Source organism: Callorhinus ursinus, unplaced genomic scaffold (genome assembly GCF_003265705.2).
Source record: "Callorhinus ursinus isolate GAN/ISIS: 27379988/994484 unplaced genomic scaffold, GSC_fseal_2.0 scaffold12, whole genome shotgun sequence".
Taxonomy (NCBI): domain Eukaryota; kingdom Metazoa; phylum Chordata; class Mammalia; order Carnivora; family Otariidae; genus Callorhinus; species Callorhinus ursinus.
In genome coordinates this window covers 21,465,888-21,485,510 of record NW_027397074.1, presented here as the reverse complement: position 1 = coordinate 21,485,510, position 19,623 = coordinate 21,465,888, and the positions used below count along the sequence as shown (strand labels likewise).

The window sequence follows — 19,623 nt, the reverse complement described above, 5'->3', positions numbered from 1 at the left end:
AGGAGGGGAAGCACAACTAGAGGAAGACAAGGAAGGGATACACATAATCAGAATTCCTGCTGAGTCTCAGATCTGGCTAAAATATTAAAGAGATAAAGTCCTAACCTTAATTGCACTAAACTGGAATAGGCTTGGTTCTGAAATTTTAGAATATATCTGCTCATCAAAGCTCTAAGAACTTTTATTCTGATGTTTTGCCCCATCACCTGCTTGTAACTCCATCATCCACAAACTAATCTTAAAAGATGGACATATGGCAGTCTCCGTGCTGTAACTCATGGGCAAGAGCATCATCTAAAAATTATCACTTTCACAGTCCCATTTTCTTTGTTAACAAGCCAAGGATGAGGCTCCTGGATTAGAACAGTTCTAGGTATGGGACTGTTCTGCATTAGGAAGAAGTAGCGTTGTCAAATGCTTTGCATTCACTGAGACTAAGAAGTCTGCATTTCAAAGAGTCCTTCACAGAGCACTGCTAGTGAGAAACAAAAATAGTTTTGTTGGAAAAGTTCAGTCCCAGAAGCACAGCTCTGAGCCTAGAGAGGACAAACAAAGCTGCTAAGAATAAAAGCAAGTTCAGTGTTTCTCTCATTATGGTTTCTTTTGTTTGAGCCCCTTAAAACCTCTTCTGTTGTGTCCAGGCCGGAAAGCTTCTAGTGATCTGACTGAGCCTCTCTAATTGGGTGCTTGCAGTTCATCTTCTCATTAAAAAAATAAGCTCATCAGCACCATAGCCTAGGGGTCCACAAGGAACACGTTTATAGAAAAGAAGTTTTCGTGTTTATTAGCATTACACACAGCCCATTACACAAAGCCTCAGAAATTTACACTGGCCTCAGCAAGCTGTGGTTCCAAATGTGAACATTTGTCGTCACAACGCATAAATTATTGCCAGTGACGCGCCCACAGGGCCCTGAGAAGGCCGCCCTTTCACTCAGCCCAGGTTATTTCAATCAGGGTACCTTCAGGGGGACATCCTTCCCAAAAGTCACAAGCATTCATTTGCGCCGACGCTGCAGGAAAGACATTCCGTTCAAACTAAAGAATTGTGAAGCACCTACTCTGTGCCCAACAGGATGGAGGACGTGGGTTCGCCAGCGCGCATGCGTGGGTCCGCGGCGCGCGTGCGTGGGTCCGCGGCGCGCGTGCGTGGGTTTGCTGGCGTGCGTGCGGAGCTATTCTCGTAATAGCCACAATCGTTTATGAGGTTAGTTTCTTGTCCTAGATTAATCTCTGTGTACCTCAATGACTTCATGAATTGCCCCAGTCATACAAGTAAGGGGTGGAGTCAAAAATTTTAAAAATGCCACACCAGGTCTTTCTAATGTCAGAGCTTCCCTTTCTTCTACCAAAGTGTATAGCCTCTTAACATAAATTACAGTTTTAACAAAAGCGAGAGTCTCATCCCGAACTAGGCAGGTGGAGTAGAGAGCAAAGAGGGCAGAGGACCAGCAGACCTGGGTTAGGGTTCAGTGTCTGCTGCTGTGTCATGCTGGGTTACCAGCTGGGCCAGTCTCTTCATTGGGGATTAGGTTGGCTGCCCTGCTGGAGGACAACTTTGAACACAAGTTATGCATCAAGCAACCAATATGTCAAGAACTAAGAAGAAATAATGTTCCACAAGGGTAAGCACAGCAGGAAGAAAACCAAATTAATTTCAATTGCTGCCGGGGCGGGGTGGGGGGGGGGCGAGGGGGAAGACATTTCAGCCGTTGATACCAAATGCTGGCTGTTATGAGATTGAGCACAAAAGCGAGTGACTTCAAGTTAAACCTGACCAGGTTGATTAATAGAAACCACCAAGTAATTGCCTGCTAATAACAGTTGCCTGAAAGGCACTGGAATGTTTGTAAGGAACTCTCAATTCCACCCTGCACAAGCATTTCATAGTACCTGAAAACAAGGAACAGAATTTGTAACTATATTAAATATATAATTACCATCTTTAATTACTTGGCTTAAATGTGGTTAATTTACATATGCTTCTTAGTCTTTCCTTCCTCCTCCTCACACAATAGGTACACAACAAATGTTGAAGCAAGGGAAGAATGAAATGCAAGTAAGCAAAGGCAGTGCAACAGGTTCACTCTATTCTGCTTCCTAAGGCAAACTGAAGCACATTTCACTAAGATAGGAGAGAAACATTTTTACCAGTCAAGTGTAAAATGAGACCTAAATCAGTGTCTGATTAACCTAACATTCACCAAAAATTTGGTAGAGTAGAAACCTATTCTGCAAATATTTCTCGCTAAATTGAGTTTGAAGTTTCACACTGTGTCCATGTGAATCAAATGAAATAATTTTTGAGTTAGTCATTACCATAAATCATCAAATTATAATTAAAATGATTGGTAGAGTTACTTATGTCATAAGTCAAAATCAACTCTTCCTTTGTATTCAATATGCTGGTTGTATGTTAGGAGATCACCTACAAATATCTGACCTGAGTCTAATTCTGAGGCAATAAGATCCTGGAGACAGTTAGTGCAGAACAAAGTGGCAAGTTCTGATTAGCACAGGTGTTATTTTAAGGAGTCTAAATCCACTTAGGTTTGTTCCAAATGTGGGTTTGCCTTAGGACAGACTCAGCACATTTTGTGATTTTAAACCAAGTTGGCAAACTGGCCTAAGGGCCAGATGCTGCCCCCTTCACCTGTTTTTATATAGTTTTATTGGAACACAATAACATCCATTTGTTTATAAAGTATTTATGTCTGCTTTAAAGCTACAAGAACAGAGTTGAGTAGTTTGAGAGACTTGCAGTGCTGAACATGTTTACTGTCCAGTGCTTTACCAAAAAAGTTTGTCCACTCCTGCTCAAAACTATGACCGATTCTTCAGATCCTATCACATAAGCCCAATCAAATCAGCAATGTTTATTAAGATCCTATTAAGTGTATACTGGCATACTCACCTCTTACTGAGTAATCCCAGTCAAAATATTTTCCAGGAGCATCGATTAACAGGGTAGAAATAATGTGGCTGACTACTTGCATAGTTCAGAGTTCCAGGGTCATGGCCAATGCCACAATCTTTTTCAAGCAGCAATATGGACTCAGGACCCCTCTCCCAAGGCTCTCTTCTCAGTGTTTTGGGTGATATAGGAAATATGAGACCCAGATCATCATGCTATGACACAGCTGACATTCTGCCTGGATAAAATATAGACTATTAAGAAACTAACACCCACAAGATTTAAATTCTGCAATTAGTCTTTACAACATATTTGGACTTTCGAGTCCCTTAGGCTTAAAAAGAAGAAAAGAAAGCTATTACTTTTTCTGGCTTTGGCAGGGATTCTTTGTTTACAGTTATATGAAGGCATTCCTACTTAAATTCTTTTAATACTGTAAATTATTAATAAAAGTATTTAAAAAATACATAAACAACTAATCGTATGTAACATCAAGAGACATGTTTGCATTAATCTATCAATAAAAGTTCCAGAACTGAGAGAGGAAGATGACAGAAAACCCAGGCACATTGAGATCGATAGAGTGATCACTGGACACATTTCTATCCTAGAGCCCTCTACACATCAGTATAGAAAGCCTCAGAATGATTGCTTTCTGAATGACACCTTTAGTACTAGGAAATTGCTTACATCTAAGCAGGATATGACCAGTACTTCATTTGATGTTTGTCATTGTGCTATGACCACATTTCTCGACAATATCTTGATTGCACATTTATGAGAAGATAAGGCCTCTTGTTAGTTCTCTCAGAAAAAAGAAACAGACATTAAAACTTGGCAAGTTCTCTGGCAGTAAGTATTCTACAAGGGTTCATGACATTTCCATGAAGCTGTCTATAACACATCACCTATCAACCTCTTGACACTATCTACACCAAAACATCCCAAAGGCAGTCAGAGGCGAAGGCTCTGGAGTCTAATTAACCTGAAAGTGTCAAGTTTTCAAATTCACTCCAGCCTGAAGATTCTAGGAAATTTCATATGTTCATTAATTCAACAAATATTTATCAAGTTTAAGGCAATGTTAAAGATACAAAAATGAGCAAGAACAGGTTCTTGCCTCCAAGCACCTCAAAATATATCTGTGTCATAAGAGAGGGCTAGTTTGAGCTGTAAGTGGCCTGGAAAATCCCTAGCAAAAATTATTCAGAGCTTTTCTGTAGTAAATCAAATCTACCCTATCAGAAAATTATTTCCTAGGTAAAAAAGATTTTGCTAGAAGGAAAGAAGTTATATGCTCTCTTGAAATGGTTGGGTTTTTTTAACCTATCTTCCTGTTATACTCAAGTTTTAAAATTTCACACAACAAATTTCTTACTGATTTAAAGCAGTTCAGCCTATATAATGTAAGAATTTAACACTATTTTAAAAAATAATATGGAGCTATTAATAGCCTTTGATAATCGTGAAAGATCAAAGCTTTTAAAAATGGTAATGTGTCTATTGTGTTATTTAAAAGTAGAAAGGGAAAAGCAAAAAACAGCCCCTAAGTGCAACTGGATACTGGAACAGAAAAAGTTTACTAGTGGAATAACTAGGGAAATCTGAATAAAGGCTGCAGTTCAATTAATTGTATTGTGTCAATGTTAATTTTTTAGTTTTGATAAATGCACCAAGATTAAATAAAATGTTAACATCAGGGGAAACTGGATGATAGAGTATATGGGAACTCTCTATTTTTGCATCTGCTCTGTAAATCTAAAATTATTTTAAAACAAAACTACTAAAGAATAATGCATATCCCAAGTTATTGTTCAAAGCTATTTAGCTTTTCTCATATCTTAGTATAGATGTGGGAGAATTCAGACAGGAGCATTAGAAATTGGCCAGATAGGAAAAAGTAAGTCCTGATAATGCCTTATCTAAATAAAAACATGGAAGTATACGCTTCCACTGGTGACACAAATGTGAAATGTGAGATTTAGAGGCAAAAGCATATAACTCTCCATGAAAGTAGAGCCAGAGGAATGCTTAGGTTTATTCCCAGTTCTTCTCAATGCATCCCTTATGGACAGAGAGTTAAGGTGAACTCCAAAGGGAATGGAGGTTTACCATACAACTACAATAGAAACTATCTTCACAGTCTCAGGTTTAACTTCAAAACTTCACACAATACATTTTGTTTCATATTATTTACTTATATAACTGTTTTTCCAAAGTTCTTATAAAACTGATGCTCAAAACAGAAACAGAAATGTATGCTCTTATTACTTAAAAAGTATTAGCTGACGGGGCACCTGGGTGGCTCAGTCGGTTAAGCCTCTGACTCTTGATTTCTGCTCAGGTTATGATCTCAGAGTCAGGTGACAGAGCCCTATGTGAGGCTCTGCGCTCAGCAGGGAGTCGCTTGAGAGGCTCTCTTTCTCTTCTGCCCCTCCCCCTACTCTCTCTCTCTCTCTTTTTCCCTTCTCTAAAATAATTAAAATACATCTTTTTTTTTTCTAAAGTATTATCTGATTATGCCATGTTGATCCAAGCGTATGATTTAATCTTTGACACAACACTTTGAAATTTGGTGAGGGGTGGGAGAGGGGAGCAGGGGTGGGCCGTCATTTGAGAATGATAGAATTCTTTACCTAATAGACATCTTGAGCAAATTGCATCAACTCCTTTCACTGAATGAAGACCAACCACTACTGCTGGAGGGTGTCAGGCAGGGAGTGGTCTTGAGCATGTGGAATGCCACTCTCACTTTCCAGCCCCAGTCAGGGACGCTTTCAGCCCAGAAAGTTCCTGAGGACCATTTGATGTTCCCTGCCTTTGTTGTGTCATCCCCTGTCTTTTCCCCATATGGAGATGGGAAGAACTTTTTCAATATATCAAATTCAGTCAATTTAGCAATCCAGGAGGATGGCATACATTTCCAAAATGCCTTTTCTTTCAGCTTGTTACACTGAGAAGACTGTTGTGATGGAGTGTGAAACACTGCATAAGAGTATGTGCCCCCCAGGGACCCACTTCTGCCAGTTCTACGAAGCACAAGGAAAAGTGACTCAGCCCACTTCAGGCGGTGAAGATCAGAGTGCGGCTCTGGTTTGAAAATTTCCACCCCAAATTTTATTTGTATAATTTATTTATATAATACAGCCAGTTTGGATTATTTTAGATAATCCCACAATTTATGGATTGGGTTGGCTTAATGGTTTGACCTGAAATCTATTACTCAGATGCCATTTCTGTAATCATTTCAAGATTTGCCTGTTTGTTTTTCTTTTTAATTCTAATTGATGGCCAAAATTAGTTTGGTAAAAACTGTTCTACCTTGTATTCTATCAATTAACTAGAACGGCAATACAGTGTACAGTGATATAAATTGTAAATTAGACTGATGAACTAAAAATTTTAAGTATTAAATTGCATATTTGTTCTAAATTCTCTGTGTTTCTGGTATGGTTAATTTTGTGACCACAACTCCAAAAAGTGTTTTTTTCTTTTCTTTTATTTGGAAAGCAAAAAAACCACACATGCACAAAGTTAGCCTGTCTGGGGGGAAAAAATCCTAAGAAATTTACCCAACTCTACTAGTTTCCGGATAATTCTAGGAATGACATCAAATCTGATCTTCAGATCTCAAGCTTCCAAGAAACTATATAGGTGCATTCAGTAGAAACATGTAAATAAAAGTCATGAAAGAGGTGTTGGTTATGTGGCACAATGACATTTAAAAACTGTCATTTATCTCCTGTTTTGTCACAAGGTAAGCCTGTTTCCTCCATTTTTCCATTGATGCTCTTTTGAATTTATTTCTAAACATCTTTTAGAAATTGGAAAATGTATTTGCCAGGTTTATAATTTACTCATTTTCATGGGTAGACTTACCCATCCCCAGTATTCATGGAATTTTAATATGTTGGATTTTCTCCTCTGTGTTTCTCTTGAGTTCTTAGGAAAAGCAAAGTGAACTTTAATCAGATCACATCATATAGGAGGTATAAAAAATTTTCAACATTTTATGCTATTTGGTAGAGTTCATTCTTTTGCATGGTAAAATATCTAAAATTACACATTGAGAAGGCATAAGCTCAAAACAAAAATCTCTTACTTTGATTTTTAATAGTCACTCCATAAAAGGCAACAATGTACTTTCTGGAATCAGGTGGGGAAAACATATCCCAGTGACAGAAAATTGAAGCTAAGACATTAGATAGCAACCAGATATTGTAGTCTAGATATCCTTTCTCCTGTCTTTTCTTTCAGCTTGTTACACTGAGAGAAAGGATATCTAGACTACAATATCTGGTTGCTATCTAATGTCTTAGCTTCAATTTTCTAATTGAAGCTAATCTAATGCCACCCAAATATCCCTATTGTTTTAGTCAGGATTCTCTGGAAAATGCAGAATATTATACATATATATGGATAGAGAGAGGAAAGAAAGAGGTTGCTTGATAATAAGGAAATGGCTCATGTGACTGTGGAGTCTGAGAAGTCCTAAGATCTGTAGTTGGCAAGCTGGAGACCCAAGAAAACCAATGAACCGGAGCTGAAGGGAGAGAAGTGGACGTCCCAGGCCAAGGAGTCAAGCAGAAGAATGAATTCTCCTCCTTTGCTTTTTGTTATAGGGCCTTCAACACGTTGGATGGGGCCCACTCACATTGGAAAGGGCAATCTTCTTCACTTAGTCTAGGGATTCAAATGTTAATCTCATCCAGAAACACCCTCACAGTCAGATCCACAATAACACTTAACCAAATATCTGGGTACCTCATGGCCCAGTAAAGTTGATATATACAATTAATCACCACACCAATCAAGTCATGGTTGGATGTTGGTCATCAGATAGCTTATCAACTATCTTGGTATTCAGCTTCAGGAGAGTTCTAATAGGAGATAACCTATGCGTCAGACTGTAGTAACCTGTAATTTCTATTGTCTAGCATACTTTTTGCCTCCCATCCTCTGATTCCTTGGGAAATACTTCCCTCATTCTATATGTTTCTGACGGAATATTAGTTATGCTTCAGTAATGGCCAATCCCATTATTACCTTTCCCAGTGGGGGTTGCCTAGGATTGATATACAGCAGTAGAGAAGAGCACTGCTTTCTTTCTACTGGTTGTCAAACTAGGATGGTATGAAGTTGTGATTGCAACTTCCCTGGCCACATGAAGGAGGCAGCCTATAACAAAAAGTAAAGAGACCATCATGCACAGAGAAGAAGAGACAAACAGAAATATGAACAGAGGGTAAGAGAGACTATGAAGGAGAAGATTTGAAACTCGAGATCCAGTTGTGCCTGAAGACATCATTCCTAAACTTTCTGGTTAAGTGAGCTGATAGTTTTTTGTTATTAAGTCCATTTGGTTGTAACCAAGAGAACCCTGACTAATGCCAACTATGCTCCTATGTTAAATACACACTCTTTTTTATTGATGGTACATACTGAAGAGCATCTGTTATATGGATAGATTGTCCTTGTTGATCAAGTCTATAGTGTTTGTAACAGGTTACTTAGAGCCCTGGACAGAATTAGGATTCTTGACCTTCCAGCTGAACCAGTCGTGGAGAAGAGTGGAATGGCAATGTTAGAACCAGATGACCCTCCTGAGAGTAAGTCAGTGAGATCATAGAAAGATTAAGTCTGTAACTAACAGTCTGAATTACAGACATTAAAAAGCCATAAATCAGTGTACATTCCAACTGTTCCTTATTCCTACGTTCAAACTACAAGAGGAATAATCCACAATCATTCTATACCAAGTAGCAGATCTAGGACACAAAATACTAAATAGATCTCCAGCAAGGCCCATCCCTTCACAAGTAAAAGAACAACACAGATCCTCTACAAAGTGCGATGAAAGCCAAAATGCAAAACATCATCAGGAGCAAACAAATCCTAGGGCTCTGTTAAGACCCTCTGTGAACTTATCCCTCTGCCAACCTCTTAGAAATCAGCCAACCTCTGATTTCACGGATATGTACTACATGAAGGCTGAGGCTGCAAGTTTGTAAGCAAAATTTTATGATAGGGTGTGGGGTTTGTTTGTTTTTCATTGTTGTTTTTTGTTTTTTGTTTGTTTTTTGTTTTTGTTTTTTTGCTAATTAAGAAAGAAAATACAAGTTCCAAAAGGCAAAGAATGGCATCTGGGGCCCAGGGATAGGTGATCGCCTCCTGCCTCTACACCACATACCCCGCATCTCAGCACAGGGCCTTCCATTATAGCACATCTTTCTCAATGTCTGAATATTACATCGCACTATACAGTGTCCTGCAGATGAGGGATGGGTTGGTCACTACTTGTCAGAAATGTATTAGAACAATAAACCCGAAAAGACTTAGAAATATCTGTATAACAGGGGGAAGGGGGAAGATTGTATTCTATTCTGTCAGAGTATAAAAACTTAAAAATATGATCAAGATAGAAATTTAGAATAAAGAAAAATGAGGAGCCTCCCCTCATGGAGTCACCAACCCCTTATTATAGACTGTGCCCTCTCTCAACCCTTTTCAAGTTATTCCATGTCTCTGTCCAAAAGGTCCCTGTGTAACCATACTAAGGAAATTAAAGCTTTTCCATCCTTTAGCCAATCCTAGTCAGTATAATATGCTGATGATCATCAAAGAGATCATCAAAAGTCAGATTCTGGCCCCCAATTTTTTTTTTCTGTGACCCATATTTTCTTAGATTCTCTGGATCCACAGAATAACTAACCAAAACACTAAGTTTCTCAGCCATATCTTCCAAACGGTACTAGCAAAATGAGCAATAATAACCCCACCCTCTGTATTTTCATTACAGCCTAACCCCCTGTGTACAGATAGATGCCACATTAAACAACTGCCTCATCCCAGCCACTCTTCGTACACAGTGCAGAGCTATGGTATTCATTCGTTCCAGAGAGGTCCCCCAGCAAAAGTACGGGCTCCTATCACCACGTATAATCTACCAGACTAGGCCTTCAAAGAAATGTTCTTCAGAGATTCGCTACAAGTGATTTTAGGAGAGGTTTCTTCTGAAAACAGGAAGGTTTCGCTCCAAAAGACTTTGTCTTCCTTTTTGCAAATCTCAGGATTTTCATGTGGAAATAATCCATACAGATTTAATGTTCTCAGCACTTATTCATGCTTGTGGATTTCCTCCCAACTCCCACACACATCTCCCACATCCTGGTTCTCTTGAAAAGCAGAATATTCTAGGTTTGCTCAGCGTGGAGCATAATGGAATAATTGTTTCACAGTTCCCACAAACTCTGCTTTCAGGTGGGTCCTCCAGACTTTGCCCCTCAACCACATAGTGCTTTGTGGTCTCCTGTGGTCCAGCCAGACTCTGAGATTATTATTCTTTTCCTTCTCTCACATGGTCCAGGAGCCAGCTCCTGACCCTCACCGTGTATGGTTCCTCTTTCTCTCTCTCTCTCTCTCTCTCTCTTTTTTTTTTTTTTTTTGTACATTCCAACTGTTCCTTATGCTGTATGTTCTGATCATTTGCCAGCTCATCATGCCTGGTTGAATTCTAATTCTCCCCAGAGTGAAAATAATGAACATGGTCTCTCTTTTATCACAGAAGATAAATTATTTTTGTCTTTACATCAAAAGTCTTAAATCAATAGCTACTGCAGAAACCCAACAGAAGTAAAAAGCTAAGCAAAGCAAAACAAAACAAAACAAAGAAACATTGTTACAAATAGAAACACAAGGGTGAAAGAATTGACCTCTCCTATTGAAGCAGCTCATCTTTCTCATTTTCCCATATATTTGAATCTAATTTATTTACCCTCAAAAGGTGGTAGAGCTTTGCACACTCAGTGGGATTTACTTCTAAGGTATTAAAGTCAATATTAGCAACATTGTGAATCCTGTTTTACGGTTTATGTACATTATTTAATGTGATATCCAGTACTACTTAAGTAGACTCCAGAGAAAAACATTTATTCAACAAAATAGGCATTGGAAACTCCTGACATGCCAGAGAAAGGACAGCAATAGCCAACAATTCGGGATGCTCCCTGGAAAGTGGATTATAGGGTGCAAGCCGAATCGTTAAAAAGCTGGTACAATGTAGGTGTGAAGTGACTGTGGCATGGATTACAGTGGTATTGGTGGTGGTGGTACAAGAAAAGAGGAGAGGCACCTGGGTGGCTCAGTCGGATAAGTGGCTGCCTTCGGCTCAGGTCCTGGGATCGAGTCCCGCATCGGGCTCTCTGCTCAGCAGGGAGCCTGCTTCTCCCTCTGATTGATGTTAGTGCTCTGTGTTCCTGCTTGTGCTCTCTCTCTCTCTCTCACACACACACACACACACACAAATAAATAAATAATAAGATATTTAAAAAGAGAAAGAGGAGAGGCAGATTTTAAACATATTTATGATACAAACTCAATATGTTGAGGGACCTGAGTGAAGATCTGGGCAGGATATAATGTAAGGCATTGAGGAACTCCTGGGTGAAAGTGCTGTTCATGAGATTTGGAAACAGTGGAGGAGCACATTTAGGGGAAGTAGATCGTCAGTTTGGTTTTAGACAGGTTGAGTTTGGGGTATGCCTAAATTATTCCAAAGGAGATATTGGATAGGCGTTGGATCTACAGGTCTGGAAGCTGGAGGAGTTGTCTGTGCTGGAAACACAAACATGGCAGTTGTCAATGAGTGGCTGTTAACAGCATGAAAATAATTGTGGTCATCTGGGGTGAAGCTGGAGAATGAAAAGAGTCCCTCAGAAAATGCTTCCAGGAGGAGAGATGATCAAAAGGGAAGAGGCAGAAGCATCCAGGGAGATTGCAATAAAACAGATAATAAAACAGATGCTATAAATATCAAAGAAAGAATGAAAATGTGGCAGACAATACTGAGAAGTCACATAAGAGCTTTTTATATTTACGGACATGGACTTAAAAGCTGTTTTGTGTGTGTGTGACGTGAGTTTCAGAACACCAGGAAGGACAGATGAAGAGTGGAATGACTGAAGTAACGATGTGCCGGTGAGCTTCCAAGTGCTTTCCAGGCACAGCTTTATCTAACCCTCTGTTACAGTAACTCTTACCTATGATGACCCTCAAGTTCAGAGAAGTAAGACAACAGGACCTGCCCAAGCTCCTGCAGTTCTGGGAGGCAGCAGAGCAAAAGCTCAACACACCCAAGAGCAAAGATATTGGATTGAATTTTGTTGTCAGGGATTTTTGTAAATTAAAGATGAAATGCTTCTTTTAAAAAGTGAGAGTGTAATAAATTGACGTCATCTTTGAAATATTCAAAACAGAGAAATAAAGCTCCTTAGTCTTTACTTTAAGGTGTTCTGTTTCATTGTATCAATACAGGAACACATTGTAAAAGGGTTATTGTAAGAGCACGTGTACCCCGCTCTGTTCTCACCTTCTGTCTACTCTGCAGAGCAATCGCTTTGGACACTTTCAGCTGTGTAGTTGCTCTTGGTTATGTTGTTGTACTTATTTTTCTACTTCTAAATAATATGCTTATGCTACCGTTTCTGAGTTAATAATTTTCTGATACTAACTGTGCATTTTCTCTCAGTGTAGAAATAGCCCAATTACACATGCCCACTCCCCTTTCTCTTCCCAGCCAATATCATGATTATATCATGATTTTAGTTACAGAAAATTGTTATACATTAACGTAACTTTGTAAATACTGTTCATTAGAAACAGATGTTGTATCTTGTTTAGATTTTCTCTTGAGTTAATAATTGCCTCATTTTAATTTGCCGGCTTTTTTAAAACCTCTTCTATTAAAATTTCCATAAGCCACATCAAATTGAGTTAATTGTGTCATAATTACACCTCATACCTAGGACATACAGTACACTAATCAGTAGTGGTTCTTTCTGGTTTCAGTTATTCCATAGCCATTAAGAAATCTTTTATATATTTTATATTGTCCTAGCAATTAAAAGGCAAGCTCCTTATAGGCACCTGGGTGGTTCCATTGGTTAAGTGTCTGACTTTTGATTTCAGCTCGGCTCATGATCTCAGGGTCCTGGGGTTGAGCCCTGCTTCTGGCTCTGCACTCAGCGGGGAGTCTGCTCCCCCCTTAACCCCTGCCCCAGGCTCTCTCTTTCTTTCTAAAATACATAAATAAATCTTTAAAAAATAAAATAAAATAAAAATAAAAGGCGAACTCCTTGAGGGCCGGAATGCCATTGACCTTATCTGTTCTCCCATTAGGGGTTTGCATCATAGTTAAAAGCTGGGTCTCAAAATTTCAGGTATAAAACCCTGTAAACCTATTCTTAATTTTCTACCCTAATTACCTCCCTAAAGTCACTCTAAGTCAATCACTAGTTGTTTCAAAATGCTCGCATTTGTTTCCCAGCATTTTCATGCCTAGTTAGGTTTTTGTTCTCCCTCCATCTACTGTCTTTCTTCTGGTTCCCCTGGAGGTGTGCTTTTCTCTTAGGCTCTCACCCCACCTTCCTTCTAGTGGGATCTATTAGAGGATGGAAAGCAATATACCTGTCCCAGGACAGCTTGAGTGCTAGATTCCCTCAACTGTGAAATGGAAGGACTGGTTCCCTGCAGAAGGCAGGTGAATAGAGGACAGGGGCATCCTATCTGCCCCCTGAAATCAGCCCAACAGGCCACCATGTGTCACTGTAGGTTTTGGAGTGTTGCAGCTGCAGTCTCACAAGCACAGTTGATTTAAGACAGTAGCTTAACTGTCCATGAAGACCCTCCCACCACAAGACTGGTGCTACAATGGTTCTTAGTTACAGAAACATCTAAGTGAAGGCCGACTTCAAAACAATCTATAAACTATACATTATTAATTTTGCATTAAAGCAAATCATTCCTTAAAATGTAATTTGTGTTCAGTAAGTTGTTTTTCCTAGTTGTTAAAGCACATTTCTAAATATTTTATAAGCAATTGGTGTCACTATGTCAGAAATATAATAACATCAGGGAATTTTACATTTATTCCTAGGAAAGTAATTATGCAGTAGGTTGTAGAGCAAAACAAACTGGTTTACAGTCACTATGCATTTATTTTTGCAAGGATTACTGCTGTTTTAGAAAAATCAAGCAATACTAAATATGTACAGTTGTAAACTAGATATTTTTAAAGATATTAATTGGGTTGTTCAACTTAATTGCCACTTGTTATAATATAGTTCTAAGCTGGATTTTATGTATCTTGCTCTAAAGACAATGACAACCTCTGCTTAAGGATGGCACATGGACCACAAAACATTAAGTGATAAAGACCCTTGAAGTTTCGAGATCTCTGCTGGTCAAATCCCACCGACAGAAATTGCCTAGCCTACCCATTGGCTAAGTCAGTCATACCCAAAGTGAGGTCTCAGCACCAGCAGCATCAGAATAACTTAAGAATATGTCAGAAGTGCAAATTCTTAGACTATGCACCAGACCTACTAAGTCAGAAATTCAGTAAAACAATCTGGCCTACAGCAGGTAGCCTGCCTCAGAGCCTGGACACCCATTGCTGGGATCAGCTCTCATATACCAGTTCCCAGGTGATGCCGATGCTGCTAGTCAGGGGGTTACATCTGGACAACTAATGACCTAGGAAAATAAAATACTATGTCCATTCAGGGGATTACTAGATGGAAGGTGACTATCTTTGTCCTGTGATTTTGTTTGGGGGAATTTATCTGAGTTCCTTTCCTGGATGTACATGTATGCAGGGAAGAGCAGGGGAGAGACAATCCCTGAACACATAAGCATTGCCAGCTATCCCGTGGCAGGCACAAGAAAGACAAGGACCCTAACTCCGGAGTTTATAGACCAGTAGGGGAAAAACAACAATAGGCAATAAGCCAAATCATAGTTGTGGTTTACAATGCTAAAAGAACAAGCGCTACACCAATAAAGTGTCTAAGAGGAGAACCTGACTTCCTGGGGAAATCAAGAAGTGGTGTTCAGCTTGCAGTCTGAAGGAAGAGGTATTAGTTGTCGATTGCCGCTGTAACAAACTATGCAAACCTCGTGGCTTAAATAATGCAAATGCTTTATCTTACCATTCTGTAGGGAAGCATTTCAACACGGATCTCACTGGATAAAAGCAAAGCCTCAGCAAGGCTCTATGTTTTCCTGGAGGCTCTAAGAGAGAATCTGTTATCTGGTCCTTTCCAGCTTCTAGAGGCTGCTCTCATCGTTGCCTCACGGTCCCCTTTTCCTTGTCAAACACCAGCAACACTTTATCTCTCTGTGCCTCTCTTCAAAGTCTCATTGTCTTCTAACCGAACTTCCTCCTCCTCCTCCCTCTTCCATTCCATTTTTAAGGGCCCTTCTGATTACACGGGGCTCCCCTGAATAATCCAGGCTAATTAAAATTCAGTCAGCTGATTAGCAACTGTGATTCTATCTGCAACTTAATTTCCCTGTAGCATATATGCACATATGCTGTGAAAGGTTCTGGAGGCGAGGACCCTGACATTTTTGATGATAGCATTCTGCTTACTATAGATGATACGAATTTATCAGAGTTAAAAGAAGGGAACGAACTTTCTAAACAGGTGTTTTTCCATCAACAGCATATGTGGAGACCCAGGGAGTGACAGGAGCATGACATTTATAAAGGTGAACAAACTCCAGTGTGACCCGAGTAAGAGAGTGAGGGGGAATACAACATACAAGGAGGATGGTGATTAGGAGGTAAGATTGCCAGAGAAATAAACTTGCAAGCAAATTAATTAAGGTTATAATTTTGGCAAAGGACATGAACAAAATAAAAAAGAAGTCACTGGAAATATGCTGGACTCATATTAAAGCAAATATATCCCAAAACTTTTATCCAAGTAATGTGCAGAGATATCCAACCTTCAGTTTTAAAGTGCATATTTTGCTTTGCAATAATGATTCATGTATTTCTGGGAATGCTTAAAGTTATGTTCAAGTTTCCTAGATTTCTGCCAGAAATATCAGTAAAAGAAAGGTCTCTGTTCTTGAAAGCTATATAATAGATGGAGAGCTTCTAGTAGGAGAAGGAAAGTTTTCCATGTTATCTTTCTTACCCAGGCAAACCAGTTTTTATCTATTTGATATGATAATTCATAAAGGATAAGTTATCACTACCAGCCAATGTTACTTGCAATGCAGAAATTGCAGTGCAAAAATATTATTTTCTTTCTCATATCCAAAATGTCCTCAGAGACACTCAGGAAGATCATTAGTACATAAGATAATTAGTCGATTTTGCCCATGGGAAGAACCTCAAAGAGACTACTGCTCTGAGTCTAAATGCAATTCTCTGTGCCAAAATAGGGGCTCTTAGGCAGAACCTGAAACTCCTGACATTACCTGCAAATTTATCCATGTAGGTCCATGTTCCATGTCCATTTTTGAAGGGAAAAGAAGATTGTGGCTTTAACCAAAGAGTTATCTGACTTCAGGGTGCCTGGCTGGTTCAGTTGGTTAAGCGTCTGCCTTTGGCTCAGGTCATGATCTCAAGTTTCTGGGATTGAGTCTCGCATCGGGCTCTCTGTTCACTGGGGAGCCTGCTTCTCCCTCTGTGCTCTCTCTCTCTCCTGCACGCTCACTCTCTCTCTCAAATAAGTAAATAAAATCTTTTTTTTAAAGAATTTTCCAACTTCAGAGAGCATAAGATTTTTAGGGCAATAAAACTGTTCTGTGTGATACTATATGAGTGGATACACATCATCACACATTTGTTCAACCCATAGAATGTACACCACCAAGAGTGAACTTCATTGTAAAGTATAGACTTTGGGTGATAGTGATGTGTCAGTGTAGGCTCAAAAGGACATAAACAAAAAAGCAGGAATATCATCATAACTGATAATCACTGTTCACATTTTGGTAAATATCTTTCCAGATTATTTTCTGTCTCTCTCTAAACACCCATGCATGCGCACACACACACATAAGTACATATAAGTCAAATGTATGTATTTACATTTGAATAAATAATTTTCATAAAAAGAATAATACTCAAAATATGTCATATATATAACTTTATGATGCTAGCACAATATATATAATGGTTATCTTACTGAAGTTCTTTTTCTTTAAGTAGTTTTTAATAATGATGAACATTCTGGTGCCTACATGCTTTCACGCTCATTTTCTTCTTGGGTAAAGTGTTGGTGTTATTTCTGCCTTGAAGTATACAAGCATGTAAAATTTTGCTACATATTGACAAACTGTTATACAGGTTTTATTGATATACATTTTTATTGACAGTACATTTCTCTCATCAGTCAACACCAGACACTTTGATTCAAAATTTTTTTTGCTAAGTTCATAGGCTGTATGCCCTTTCCTGTTCTTAATACATGGTATTAACATCAGTGGTTAGTTTGAACACCAGTAATTGATTTGAACATTATTGTAAACTTAATAATACTTTCTTTAGAGAATTGCCTTTGCCCTAGTATTTACTGAAATACTTCTCTTTCACTTACTAAATTTTAAAACTTATGTCAGATTATAATAATGTATTTATATATTTTGGCAATATATATTTTCGGTTTATAATTTATTTATTTATTTTTTTGTTTTGTTTTTTAGTTTATAATTTTTGAACCCAGAAGTTAGCATACTTCACTCACATTTCATTGGCTATACCTAGTGGCAAGTGGGATGGGGAATTTAGTCCTTGGCTGGACTGTTATTTCCCAGAAAGAATGAACGAGATTTAGGGGACAGGTACCATCTATAATTTAACTTAATTGAGATGTCTTGGCAAGCAGGGGTTGTTGGGTTTTTTTTGCGTTTTTTTGTTTTGTTTTGTTTTGTGTTTTTTTAGTTTTATAAAAGGTAAATGAATCATTGTTTCTTCTTGCAAATTATTTTTTGATTCACTGCCTGGGGGCATGGAATCTGAGCAGAAATTGATAGCCTAGAACTTGCAACAGTCTTCTCATTGGAGACAGAAATTGGAGTTCAGAGCTTCCAAGACAACCAGGACTTAAAGGACCAAGATCCTAGAAAAAAGGGATCTGCAGAGAAGTGAGTCCAATCCTCTGTACATAATCTGCCCTCATGCATTTGCTGGCCCTAACCAGCGCAAGTGTGGTGAGAGGGTCCGAGAAACCACGCAGAAAGCAGCTTCTAAAAGGGCTAAACCTTTAAGCAGAGAACACAGTGATCAGGTGGTGCCAGGAAGACAGAATTTTGAATTCACCAAAGAGGAAGGGCTGAGGCCCAGGAGGAACGTGAGCCTGAGGGGCTATGCTGTAGGATGAAGGGCAGATGAAAAATAGAATAGTTCAACTGGACATAACGACCTACCAGAATAGAACTGAATCTCTTGAAAAAAATTATATCTGGCAATTCCACTTAAAAACTCTATTTGTTATGACTAGAGTGATTAAACCAGTTACAGGAAATCCAGAATGATTCAATATTTTCCCCTCTCTTCCCCTAACCTTTGGGTTTTACTTAGAACACTGAAAGAATGCTGGCTAACTGCCTTAGGGTCATTAGGTTGTTTTTAATTAATTAATTATTTTTCTCCCCGGAGAATACGATTTGCTTGTACTACCATGGGTTAAGCAGCCTCTGCTGAATGTTAGAAAAATATTTTTCTTTCTTCCTTTTTATCATTTGCAGGCCATGGAAATCCTATAATTCTGGAATAGGGGGTTCATGTTTGACCTGGCTTTAGTTACAAATTGGACTTTTTACAGCTGAAGAATGTATTATTGCCACTTAAAAAAAATGTAGATCAAGAAATTGGTTTCTGTGTTTAATATGAAAATATGGTTCCATTCCTTTATTTTAATGTGACTGTATAACTGGGGGCAAAAATTCATTCTACTGTCAACTATATATGCTCCATACTTGCTCTCTTCATCAACACTAAATGTGCTCATTTCTTTGTTTTTAAATCACGTTTTAATTTTTAAAAAACCTTATTTTTGTTACTTTGTGCAAATACCTTCTCTTTAATTTTTTTAAGGAAAAAATCTAAAGGAGGAAAAAGCAATAGAAACTACATGCTTTATGCTTCTAACAAATAAGAAGGGAATCAGCCTGTGTGGTGAAGATGTTCTTTGGGGGTGGGAATAATTTCTAATTATATTTTAGTAAATACACTTTATTTCTCATGCAAAATGGGTTTTTAAGGAATATAATGTGAGGTTCTAGAAATGGAGGCTGAAATAAAGAGAGCAGAAACCTTTCCTACCATTATATTGCCATCCTATTGTATTTCAGCTTGCATACGGCATATTATAACCACACGTGTATGTGTGAGTGTGTGTGCACAGAAAGTAAGGATCCAAGTTAAAACTTAGGTTCATTACTGCAATCAAAACAAGTGCTTGGGTCTGAAATAAAATCCCGCCTCCCCTGATATACATACATACACACACACACACACAAACACATACACACACACACACACACACATACACAGCTTAAAATAGCTGGGAACTTATATAAACATGAAAAATATGTTTTATAAAAGTGGACTAAATTCTATGGAGCATGTGGGGAGAAAATAACTACTTTTGTTCTATACTTTTGCTTTAAGGATATTGAAGGGAAAGGAAAATTCTTTCCTACCCTTCATGGTCTTCCAGCTGGACTAAAAAAATCAAATTTACATGAGACAGATTAACAGGAGAAAAAAAATAAAAGTTTTATTACATGTGCACAGACACCCAATTATAAAATTGAGACCTAAAGAAGTTACCAAGGCAGACAGTTTCACACTTTGTTGGTAAGGAGACAATTAATCTGTGATGAATTGACAGGACAAAGAAAACTCAACT

The 19,623-nt window shown here is 38.5% G+C and overlaps 1 long non-coding RNA gene across 1 annotated transcript in view; it reads right to left on the bottom strand.

Annotated features, from left to right (window-relative positions):
- LOC112824911 (uncharacterized) overlaps nucleotides 1–1,066 on the bottom strand; it is a 44,460-nt gene extending 43,394 nt beyond the window's left edge. Inside the window, exon 1 of the long non-coding RNA XR_012380219.1 lies at nucleotides 963–1,066. This is a non-coding gene — a long non-coding RNA (uncharacterized lncRNA). The remainder of the gene's footprint in view (nucleotides 1–962) is intronic.
- Nucleotides 1,067–19,623: the final 18,557 nt, after the last annotated feature.